The following is a 12,217-nucleotide window of genomic DNA, read 5'->3' on the forward strand; positions in this document are numbered from 1 at the left end:
AGATAATAGAAAGAGCGAGTATATTCATGCAATAAGGATAAAAAGAGTGAAGACGGCTTCATTGCCATGTAATAGAATGAAAGGTGCGAATTCCCCATAAAATTTCAAAATGATCCCAAAAGGTCTTGGTACAAAGAATGGAAAAGAGCGATTCAATCGCGGAAGGAAAATAACAACATAAAAAGAAGTTCTTAGAAATTCAAAACGTGGGGAAAAGAAAACAAAGTCGGTATTCGAGCACTAGCCACTTCTGGCCTCGTCCTCTTCAGGTTCTCCCGACTCTCCGACACTCTCGGCGCTCGAACTCTCTCCTCTCTCGAACGATCCCATCTCTTCGTCCTTCTTCTCGTTGCTTAGGGACGAAGGAATCGAGGTAAGCATCTCTTCGGCCTCTCTTATGATCCTTCGAGGGGCCGACACGCGCATCCTAAGGGTCCTTCTACGGGGAACGCGAGCAACGTGCGGTTCCTCGTCATCGCGATACTTGATCTGGCGTGCTGCTCCTGGCGAGTACCTTTGCGTTGGCGGATGGAGTGGAGGTCCGTCAACGGTGGCAGACATGGCCGGCAGTAAGACTCCTATTAGGCCGACGAAGTCTCCTCGAGGCGTATATTTGGGAGGGCTAAACCAAGTGTAGGATACTGAGGCTTGAGCGTTCCACTCGCTCCAAGGGGAAGGCAGTATATGGATAAGTCGCATGATTCCCTCGTGATGGGTAGTCCCGTACGCGTAGGCGTCAAGCCAATGACCATAGAAATCGGTGACCAAGTTCAGAAGGAACCGCTCTCCGTCCCATTCCATCTCTCTATAGCGCTCCACCGGAAAGTTCCTACTCTTAGCGTAACGGCGACGCATAAGGGCGTGATAGGGTTGGACCATCTACAAAAGGGGAAAAGGAACAAGTCAGCACCATCACAAAGGTGGAAAAGAATAGATAGTGCGTGATCTCAAATGGTGCTGCGAAAGTGTATAAGAGTCAAAAGATGGTGTTTCAAAACGTCGCGTCCAAGGTTCTCGTTCCTAAGATGACTATTCGTGCGTTCTCTATTCGCGTTTCGTCGAATCTCCACATACACTAACGGCCTTATACTAGTTCTTTCACGTTTCTACTGTTGGTACAAGCGCTGTGATCGTAGCTAAACATGCTAGGTCCAAAAGTCCAAATCTAAGCATAGCAACATTTCAACATAGTCTCACGTGATCACATTCGCATTTCACAAATTTTCACAAGTTCTCATGTGTCATTCAGCAAATCATTTAAGAAGCATCGCTTCGCATTCATAATATTTCTAGCACATAGAGCATGCTTTTCACAAGTTCTCATATTCAACAAATCATTATTCAGAAAGCGTCACTTCTCATTCACAATATTTCCAAAAGCATCAAGTTTCAAGCACAAGACACAAAATATCTAGTACCTCTTTCTTTGCGGCTGAACGAGACGAGCTGCGGTGTTGAGCCTTCCACATTTAGTTCATTTACACAAAAGATTATAAAGACAACCTAAAGTTTGAAAAAGACTCTTGGATCCAGAGCGGAAAGAACTGAGGCTCTGATACCAACTGTAACAGCCCGCCCTCCTAGGGTACAATAAATGCGGCGGCTGCTACCCAAAACCGACTCCAAAGAAGTAAACATAGGCTAGGGTTTCATTTAAAGAGTATTGACCAAGAGAATTGAAAGAGATATCAGAGTATTAAAAGCAACAACTTAACCTAGAAGATTAAAGGAAGAAAAATATCATAAATGGCGATCAAAATATCTGGTGAGCACGGCTCATTATCCCAGACGAAATCACAAGAAAAGACGAAGGCTTCAAACCGAAGGCAAGATGCAAATATTCCAAAAAGAAATTTCTAAAGTATATCAAAAATTCAGCGGAAAACGACCAAGAGAAAGTATAGCTATGTATGAAGACACAACTACGCTTGAAGTTCAACATATCCTTTTTAATTCATTAATCTGCTCAACACCCGCCACCACTCGTCGTCATTCAACCTGCACGTAAGGAAAACACATGCAGGGCTGAGTATTTTGAAATACTCAGTGAGCTCGTTGCCAAAACATTTTATAAGTTATGCCACCCTTACCAAGTGTACTCGAGTTTTAAGCAGTTGTAAAAGGGAATATCATGAGTATCACAAAATATATTTTCATAGACTGGCCAGTCAAAATAACCTCCCATTTTTCTCATCAAATTAACAATCATTCCATGGTGCGACGAAAATGTGGCCACACTTTTCGCCTACGAGACCGGCCGACTAGCAAGGACGGCTCTCGATCCCATTGTGTACACAGCCTGGTAGGGCTTGCGGCCCATACTCAGACCCGAATTCGTATAAGCATATCCAACAATCACATTAAAACAAACATAGGCATGGCATAACAGTTAAACCACCCTTATAACACCGAATAACATTTTGACAAAATAAAAGAGAGTTTTAAGAGTAAAGCCCACCTCGATTGCTTAGTTTTCAAGTAGTTTCGCTTTTCCTTTATCCGGCTTCGCAACCAAAGTTTCACCTTTTAATCACATAGGCACATATCACAAATTAGGTTCAATACTACTCTTACTCATGCATGTCTCATTACTTTTCCCTCTTCCCAACGATTTATCTTATCATTACTAATTAATCAAGATCATGTTTATCGCACACGAAGATTTAACCATCAAACACACACTACACAACACATCAACACACACACACACGGCACACACACACACACGCCACACACACACACGGCACACACACATACACATGTCCCCACATCCCTTTTTATCCCTCTTTCACTCAACCAAGATGCATGAGGGTTCAAGAAGACCGATTAATCGGTTGGAAGAAGAAAAAGAAGAGGTAGAAGAAGAACAAACATAACTCTTAAACAAAAATACCTCTTTAGCGAAAAATAATCGGTAGAAAACAAGTATTAGCCTTGATTCTTCAAAGTTCTTGGATTAAACTTCAATTTCTTCTCAAAGGATGAAGGATTAATGGAGTAATGTAGAAGAAAAATTGAGAGAGTGAATGTGAGTGAGGGGGCCGAAAATTTGGGGTCTAGGGTTGGGGTGTTCTCTTATTTATAGTGCTCAACAAGATCTTTTGGTAATTAGAATAGAATATTTGGTAAGATCTTTTGCCTTATAAATAAATAGAATAAAATAATATGGTGAAGTAGGGAAGAAGAATTAACAAAAATAGAAGATGGCAATATCTCCTAATTTTCGAAAATTAGGCTAGGTAATTAGCCATGGTTTTGTTTTTGGTATATTTTCCAAGTAGAATAAAATATCATGGAGCAAAATAAAAATAAGAAAAATCCTCCATGAAACAAGATAAGGGGCGATTTCTAGCCTTTTAAATAAGGCATGGATTTTTGAATATTGACTAGAATAAAGTAAGGCAAGATCTCTTGAAGTATGGAAAGATTTGGTAGAATAATTAAATTCTAGGTATGGAAGGAAATCAAGTAAGGAACCAAATAAAATAAAACAATTCCTTCCTTCCCAAATATAGTGATTTTCGAAAATCACTAGAAAATAAGGAGGCTCGATTTTTCCATCTCTAAACAAGAAAATATTTGGTTCTTGGAATTTAATTTGGATAAATATCCCAAGGATTAAATAAATTCCGGAAAAATAGAAATTCTTTCTCCTAGGGGTCTATTGTTCGAAAATCATAAGAACTAGGGTGACAAGTAATTATGGAAATCTTCTCTAATATTCTCACTCACCCATAAACAATTAAATTGCTACATAGCCTCATAACTTAATATATCACATGCCACATCATTAAATTAAATAGGTTTGACTTTTCAAACTTTCAACACAAACCCTAACTCAAGTCGACCATATCAACTCATGAAATAAAAGCATTCACGACTCCATGTCATCAAATAATTAATTCTAGGGCTTTAATTTAGGGTTCTAAATTCCGGGATGTTACATCCCACCACACTTAAAAGAAATTTCGTCCCAAAATTTGGTACCTTTTACGGAAAAAGTTCCGGGTAAAGCTCTATCATCTTATCCTCACGCTCCCACGTAGCTTCCTCGGGCCCGTGGTATCTCCATTGAATTTTCACGAAGGCAGTGGTTGTATTTCTCAAGGTTTGGACCTTTCGATCTAAGATTAACTGGGGTTGCTCCTCGTAGCTCAGATCCGGGCTTACAGCAATATCCTCGTAACGAATCACATGCTTCGGATCGAACACGTACTTTCGCAATTGCGACACATGAAAAACGTTGTGCACATTCCCAAGGCTGGGCGGCAGCGCTAAACGATAAGCTACGGGTCCTACTCCTTCTAGAATTTCGTACGGCCCGATAAAATGCGGTTTTAGTTTGCCCTTGACTCCAAAACGCGCTATCCCTTTCGACGGGGATACTTTGAGGAAAACATTATCACCAGCGTGGAACTGTAAGTCCGTCCGTCGAACGTCGGCGTACGACTTCTGTCTGTCCTGAGCTTTCTTCATTCGCGCGCGGATTTGTCGAACGATTTCGACCATTTCTTCGACTGCATCGAGTCCAAGTGCTCTTCGTTCGCCAACTTCATCCTAGTAGAGCGGAGATCTACACTTTCTCCCATAGATTACTTCGTATGGCGCCATGCCGATCGTTGCTTGGAAGCTGTTGTTGTAGGCGAACTCGATCAAAGGGAGTGCGGTCTCCCAACTTCCGCCTCGGTCGAGCACCACGGCTCTTAACATATCCTCGAGAGTTAGTATCGTCCTCTTGGATTGTCCATCGAATTGTGGGTGGAAAGCGGTACTAAAGTTCAAGCGTGTGCCAAGCTCGCGTTGTAGACTAATCCAAATTTCGAGGTAAACTTCGGGTCACGATCAGACGTAATCGTCACTGGGTCTCCATGTAATCGCACGATCTCTTGGATGTAGATCCGAGCTAGCCTATCCGATCCATGGGTTACGGGGATTGGTAAGAAATGCGCACTCTTGGTAAGTCGATCGATGATCACCCAAATCGCGGTGTTCCCTTTAAGGGTTTTCGGCAACGCAGTCACGAAATCCATAGCGACGTGTTCCCACTTCCACTCGGGTATCTCAAGCGGTTGTAGCTTCCCGTACGGTCATTGGTGTAAGGCTTTCACCTGTTGGCAGGCTAAGCAACGTTCCACGAAAGCTGTGACATCTCTCTTCATGCCGTTCCACCAAAAGGACTTCTTCAGATCCTGGTACATCTTTGTGCTCCCGGGGTGAGCAGTGTATGGGGTTTCGTGCGCTTCGCTCATGATCTTGTTCCTAAGACTCTCGTTGTTCGGCACGCACAGTCTCCCTTCAAAGGTGAGAGCGTTATCGGAAGCCTCGCTAAACTGTCCGGACTCACCGGTTCTCACTTCGACTCGAATCTCTTCTAATTTCTCATCTAGCCGTTGAGCTGCAACGATCCTCGTCCTTAGATCAGGTTCTACTACTAACGCGGCGATTCGGCCTTTCACGGTATCGGGTGTTCTAACTACTTCTATCCGCAACTTACTCAACTCTCGCACTAAACTTTCCTCTTCTGTTAGAAAAATAGCGAGTTGCGAATGGTCTCTACGGCTTAAAGCGTCTGCTACTACGTTTGCCTTGCCGGGGTGGTAGTTGATACCACAATCGTAGTCCTTCACTAGCTCGAGCCATCTCCGTTGTCGCATGTTCAGATCCTTCTGCTCGAAGAAGTACTTTAAACTCTTATGGTCCGTAAAGATTTCACACCTAACTCCGTAGAGATGGTGCCTCCAAATCTTTAGGGCATGCACTACTGCGGCTAACTCTAAATCATGGGTAGGGTAGTTCAACTCGTGCGGTTTCAACTGTCGCGACGCGTAAGCGATCACCTTGTTGTTCTGCATCAACACGCATCCTAATCCGACTTTCGAAGCGTCGGTGTAAACTACGTAGTCGACTCCAAGCTCTGGCACAGCTAACACTGGTGCGGTGGTCAATTTCTCCTTCAAAAGCTGGAAGCTTGCTTCACACTCCGGCGTCCAGTTCACCTTGATTCCTTTCTTGAGCTGCTGGGTCATCGGTCTCGCTATCTTGGAGAATCCTTCTATCAACCTTCGGTAGTATCCTGCCAAACCTAGGAAACTCCGAATCTCGTTCTGCGTTGATGGCGACTTCCACTGTTGTACCGCCTCGACCTTAGCGGAGTCCACTCGGATTCCCTCTGCTGACACGATGTGCCCTAAGAAGTTGACTTCCTTCAGCCAGAATTCACACTTGCTGAATTTGGCGTACAACTTCTCCTTCCTCAACGTCTCCAGCGCGATCCGTAGGTGTTCCGCGTGCTACTTTTCGTCCTTCGAGTAGACTAAGATGTCATCTATGAACACTAAGACGAACGTATCTAGGTACGGGTGGAAAATGCGGTTCATCAAATCCATAAACACGGCTGGGGCGTTCGTCAGACCGAACGGCATCACCACGAACTCATAGTGAGCATATCTGGTACGGAATGCGGTTTTAGGGATATCCTCATTTCGTACTTTCAGCTGGTGGTATCCGGACTTCAAATCCATCTTAGAGAACACTCCGGCTCCTCGGAGTTGGTCGAACAGGTCATCTATCCTCGGCAAAGGGTATTTGTTCTTGAGGGTCAATTTGTTCAACTCTCTATAGTCGATACACATTCTCATTGACCTATCTTTCTTCTTAACGAAGAGCACCGGTGTGCCCCATGGCGAAACACTGGGCCTAACGAAACCTAAGTCCATGAGCTCTTGCAGCTGAATCTTTAACACCTCTAACTCCTTAGGTGCCATGCGGTACGGCGCCTTCGATATGGGGGCGGCTCCAGGTTCGAGATCGATCGTAAATTCTAACTGCCTATCTGGCGGCGGTCCAGGTAACTCCTCGGGAAAAATATCAGGAAAATCTCGTACGACAGCAACGTCTTCAAGCCTTGCTTCCTCTTTCTCTTCTCCGTGGAGATAGACAAGGTAGGCCGGGCGTCCTTTCCTCAACATGGCGGTGGCTTGTAACGCAGAGACTACAGCGATTCGTCGGTTCATTGCGATTCCGTGGTACACGGCGGGTTCCATACCCGGGGTTTGTAGGGTTATTAGCCTCTCTTTACAACGGATCGTTGCAAAGTTCACAGTTAACCATTTCATTCCTAGGATCACGTCAACGTCTCTCATCGTCATAACTCGCAGGTCGTGAGCAACTAACTGAAGTTCTCCTAGTACGATTTCTACGTTCAAGCAAAAACGAGAGATCTCAACCAGTCCTCCTACTGGTGAGGACACCATCATCCTATGTTCAGACTTCCTAGTAGGTAAGCTTAAGGTATGCACACACAACTCAGAGATGAACGAATGAGATGCGCCCGTGTCAAACAAAACAACAATAGGGGTATCAAGGATTTCGCCTATACCTGCTAGGTTTCCACTCTCGGGCTTTCCTTGCTCGGTCTTGGGCTGCTTCTGCTCTATAGCGTACGCTCTAGCCGGGGCTGGAAGTCTTGGGCGGACAGGCTGCTGCAGCCGCAGTTGCTGATTCGGGTTTGCTCCCGAGCTCGTAGATGGCGCTCTCGGCTGCTGACGGAAACCCTGATGGTTCTGCCTTGGTCCGTTTCCCTTGCTCGGACACTCCCTCGAGAAGTGCCCGTTTCCTCCACAGTTGAAGCATCTATTCGAGTTCGGTCCTCTATACTGCCCGAAATGGTACTTGGCGCAAACGTTACACTGAGGTGGTCTGGCACGGGGGTCGCTCCTTGGATTGAACGAGGTCTGTCCTCCTCTGTTGGGGCGGTATCACTTATTGTCATGGTGGATCCTACTCTCCTCCCATCTCCTCTTGTCATGGTGAGGACGTGGCGGGGGTAATTGTCATTGCGGTGTTCCCCGCACTCTTCTCCTTTGGCATTGCTGCCTCTACATCCAGTGCGAGGGCTAGCGCCTCGGCGTACGTAAGGGTTCCGCGGACTGCCAATGCCATCCTAATCTCGTGCCTAAGGCCCTCACGAAACTTATCAGCCAGCTTCTCATCGGTATCGGTCTGTTCCGGCGCATAGCGGGTCATGTCACAAAGTGCACGGTCATACTCGGTTACAGACAGACGTCCTTGGGTGAGGTTGTGAAACTCGGCTGCTTTCCCCTTGCGGTAGCTCTTGGGTACGTACTTATCGTAAACTTCTGTCTTGAACTCCTCCCAAGTCATCCCGTCTATGTGATCCTGGGGCATGGTCTTTAACTTAGTATCCCACCAGAAATCAGCAGATCCGGTCAGCTGATGCGTCACACAGATCATCCTCTCCGCGTCGTTGCACACTAAGGTTCGGAAAATGCGCTCTAAGGCACGTATCCAAGTTTAGGCTTTCGCAGGTTCGCCCATTCCGTCGAAGGTAGCAGGCTTTTGGTTAAGGAAAAGCTTAACGACTTCCCTATCTACTCGTGGTGGTGGTGGTGGTGATGGCGGTCTTGGTTGCGTCACGCTTTGCTCCTCCGAAGCATGGGAAGATGGTTCCTCGTTCCTCACGTTGCGTCTAGGCGGCATTCTGATTTATCACACTCGAACGGTAAGCGCACTTACTTAACATTTCAAGGTAGCGATAGGGTACTTTGAAAGAAAAGATTTTAAACTCATTCACAAGCAGGGTCCAAAGAAAGACCGCACAATAGCAGTTGTTAGGAAAACAGAGAACATAATAAGGTTGCACCATAAGGTGGAAAACACTCGGAAGATAATAGAAAGAGCAAGTATATTCATGCAATAAGGATAAAAAGAGTGAAGACGGCTTCATTGCCATGTAATAGAATGAAAGGTGCGAATTCCCCATAAAATTTTAAAATGATCCCAAAAGGTCTTGGTACAAAGAATGGAAAAGAGCGATTCAATCGCGGAAGGAAAATAACAACATAAAAAGAAGTTCTTAGAAATTCAAAACGTGGGGAAAAGAAAACAAAGTCGGTATTCGAGCACTAGCCACTTCTGGCCTCGTCCTCTTCAGGTTCTCCCGACTCTCCGACACTCTCGGCGCTCGAACTCTCTCCTCTCTCGAACGATCCCATCTCTTCGTCCTTCTTCTTGTTGCTTAGGGGCGAAGGAATCGAGGTAAGCATCTCTTCGGCCTCTCTTATGATCCTTCGAGGGGCCGAAACGCGCATCCTAAGGGTCCTTCTACGGGGAACGCGAGCAACGTGCGGTTCCTCGTCATCGCGATACTTCATCTGGCGTGCTGCTCCTGGCGAGTACCTTTGCGTTGGCGGATGGAGTGGAGGTCCGTCAACGGCGGCAGACATGGCCGGCAGTAAGACTCCTATTAGGCCGACGAAGTCTCCTCGAGGCGTATATTTGGGAGGGCTAAACCAAGTGTAGGATACTGAGGCTTGAGCGGTCCACTCGCTCCAAGGGGAAGGCAGTATATGGATAAGTCGCATGATTCCCTCGTGATGGGTAGTCCCGTACGCGTAGGCGTCAAGCCAATGACCATAGAAATCGGTGACGAAGTTCAGAAGGAACTGCTCTTCGTCCCATTCCATCTCTCTATAGCGCTCCACCGGAAAGTTCCTACTCTTAGCGTAACGGCGACGCATAAGGGCGTGATAGGGTTGGACCATCTACAAAAGGGGAAAAGGAACAAGTCAGCACCATCACAACGGTGGAAAAGAATAGATAGTGCGTGATCTCAAATGGTGCTGCGAAAGTGTATAAGAGTCAAAAGATGGTGTTTCAAAACGTCGCGTCCAAGGTTCTCGTTCCTAAGACGACTATTCGTGCGTTCTCTATTCGCGTTTCGTCGAATCTCCACATACACTAACGGCCTTATACTAGTTCTTTCACGTTTCTACTATTGGTACAAGCGCTGTGATCGTAGCTAAACATGCTAGGTCCAAAAGTCCAAATCTAAGCATAGCAACATTTCAACATAGTCTCACGTGATCACATTCGCATTTCACAAATTTTCACAAGTTCTCATGTGTCATTCAGCAAATCATTTAAGAAGCATCGCTTCGCATTCATAATATTTCTAGCACATAGAGCATGCTTTTCACAAGTTCTCATATTCAACAAATCATTATTCAGAAAGCGTCACTTCTCATTCACAATATTTCCAAAAGCATCAAGTTTCAAGCACAAGACACAAAATATCTAGTACCTCTTTCTTTGCGGCTGAACGAGACGAGCTGCGGTGTTGAGCCTTCCACATTTAGTTCATTTACACAAAAGATTATAAAGACAACCTAAAGTTTGAAAAAGACTCTTGGATCCAGAGCGGAAAGAACTGAGGCTCTGATACCAACTGTAACAGCCCGCCCTCCTAGGGTACAATAAATGCGGCGGCTGCTACCCAAAACCGACTCCAAAGAAGTAAACATAGGCTAGGGTTTCATTTAAAGAGTATTGACCAAAAGAATTGAAAGAGATATCAGAGTATTAAAAGCAACAACTTAACCTAGAAGATTAAAGGAAGAAAAATATCATAAATGGCGATCAAAATATCTGGTGAGCACGGCTCATTATCCCAGACGAAATCACAAGAAAAGACGAAGGCTTCAAACCGAAGGCAAGATGCAAATATTCCAAAAAGAAATTTCTAAAGTATATCAAAAATTCAGCGGAAAACGACCAAGAGAAAGTATAGCTATGTATGAAGACACAACTACGCTTGAAGTTCAACATATCCTTTTTAATTCATTAATCTTCTCAACACCCGCCACCACTCGTCGTCATTCAACCTGCACGTAAGGAAAACACATGCAGGGCTGAGTATTTTGAAATACTCAGTGAGCTCGTTGCCAAAACATTTTATAAGTTATGCCACCCTTACCAAGTGTACTCGAGTTTTAAGCAGTTGTAAAAGGGAATATCACGAGTATCACAAAATATATTTTCATAGACTGGCCAGTCAAAATAACCTCCCATTTTCTCATCAAATTAACAATCATTCCATGGTGCGACGAAAGTGTGGCCACACTTTTCGCCCACGAGACCGGCCGACTAGCAAGGACGGCTCTTGATCCCATTGTGTACACAGCCTGGTAGGGCTTGCGGCCCATACTCAGACCCGAATTCGTATAAGCATATCCAACAATCACATTAAAACAAACATAGGCATGGCATAATAGTTAAACCACCCTTATAACACCGAATAACATTTTGACAAAATAAAAGAGAGTTTTAACAGTAAAGCCCACCTCAATTGCTTAGTTTTCAAGTAGTTTCGCTTTTCCGTTATCCGGCTTCGCAACCAAAGTTTCACCTTTTAATCACATAGGCACATATCACAAATTAGGTTCAATACTACTCTTACTCATGCATGTCTCATTACTTTTCCCTCTTTCCAACGATTTATCTTATCATTACTAATTAATCAAGATCATGTTTATCGCACACGAAGATTTAACCATCAAACACACACTACACAACACATCAACACACACACACACGGCACACACACACACACGCCACACACACACACGGCACACACACATACACATGTCCCCACATCCCTTTTTATCCCTCTTTCACTCAACCAAGATGCATGAGGGTTCAAGAAGACCGATTAATCGGTTGGAAGAAGAAAAAGAAGAGATAGAAGAAGAACAAACATAACTCTTAAACAAAAATACCTCTTTAGTGAAAAATAATCGGTAGAAAACAAGTACTAGCCTTGATTCTTCAAAGTTCTTGGATTAAACTTCAATTTCTTCTCAAAGGATGAAGGATTAATGGAGTAATGTAGAAGAAAAATTGAGAGAGTGAATGTGAGTGAGGGGGCCGAAAATTTGGGGTCTAGGGTTGGGGTGTTCTCTTATTTATAGTGCTCAACAAGATCTTTTGGTAATTAGAATAGAATATTTGGTAAGATCTTTTGCCTTATAAATAAATAGAATAAAATAATATGGTGAAGTAGGGAAGAAGAATTAACAAAAATAGAAGATGGCAATATCTCCTAATTTTCGAAAATTAGGCTAGGTAATTAGCCATGGTTTTGTTTTTGGTATATTTTCCAAGTAGAATAAAATATCATGGAGCAAAATAAAAATAAGGAAAATCCTCCATGAAACAAGATAAGGGGCGATTTCTAGCCTTTTAAATAAGGCATGGATTTTAGAATATTGACTAGAATAAAGTAAGGCAAGATCTCTTGAAGTATGGAAAGATTTGGTAGAATAATTAAATTCTAGGTATGGAAGGAAATCAAGTAAGGAACCAAATAAAATAAAACAATTCCTTCCTTCCCAAATATAGTGATTTTCGAAAATCACTA

This window comes from Salvia hispanica, chromosome 4, assembly GCF_029641045.1.
Source record: "Salvia hispanica isolate PSC_SH4W2 chromosome 4, Shi_PSC_v1, whole genome shotgun sequence".
NCBI lineage: Eukaryota > Viridiplantae > Streptophyta > Magnoliopsida > Lamiales > Lamiaceae > Salvia > Salvia hispanica.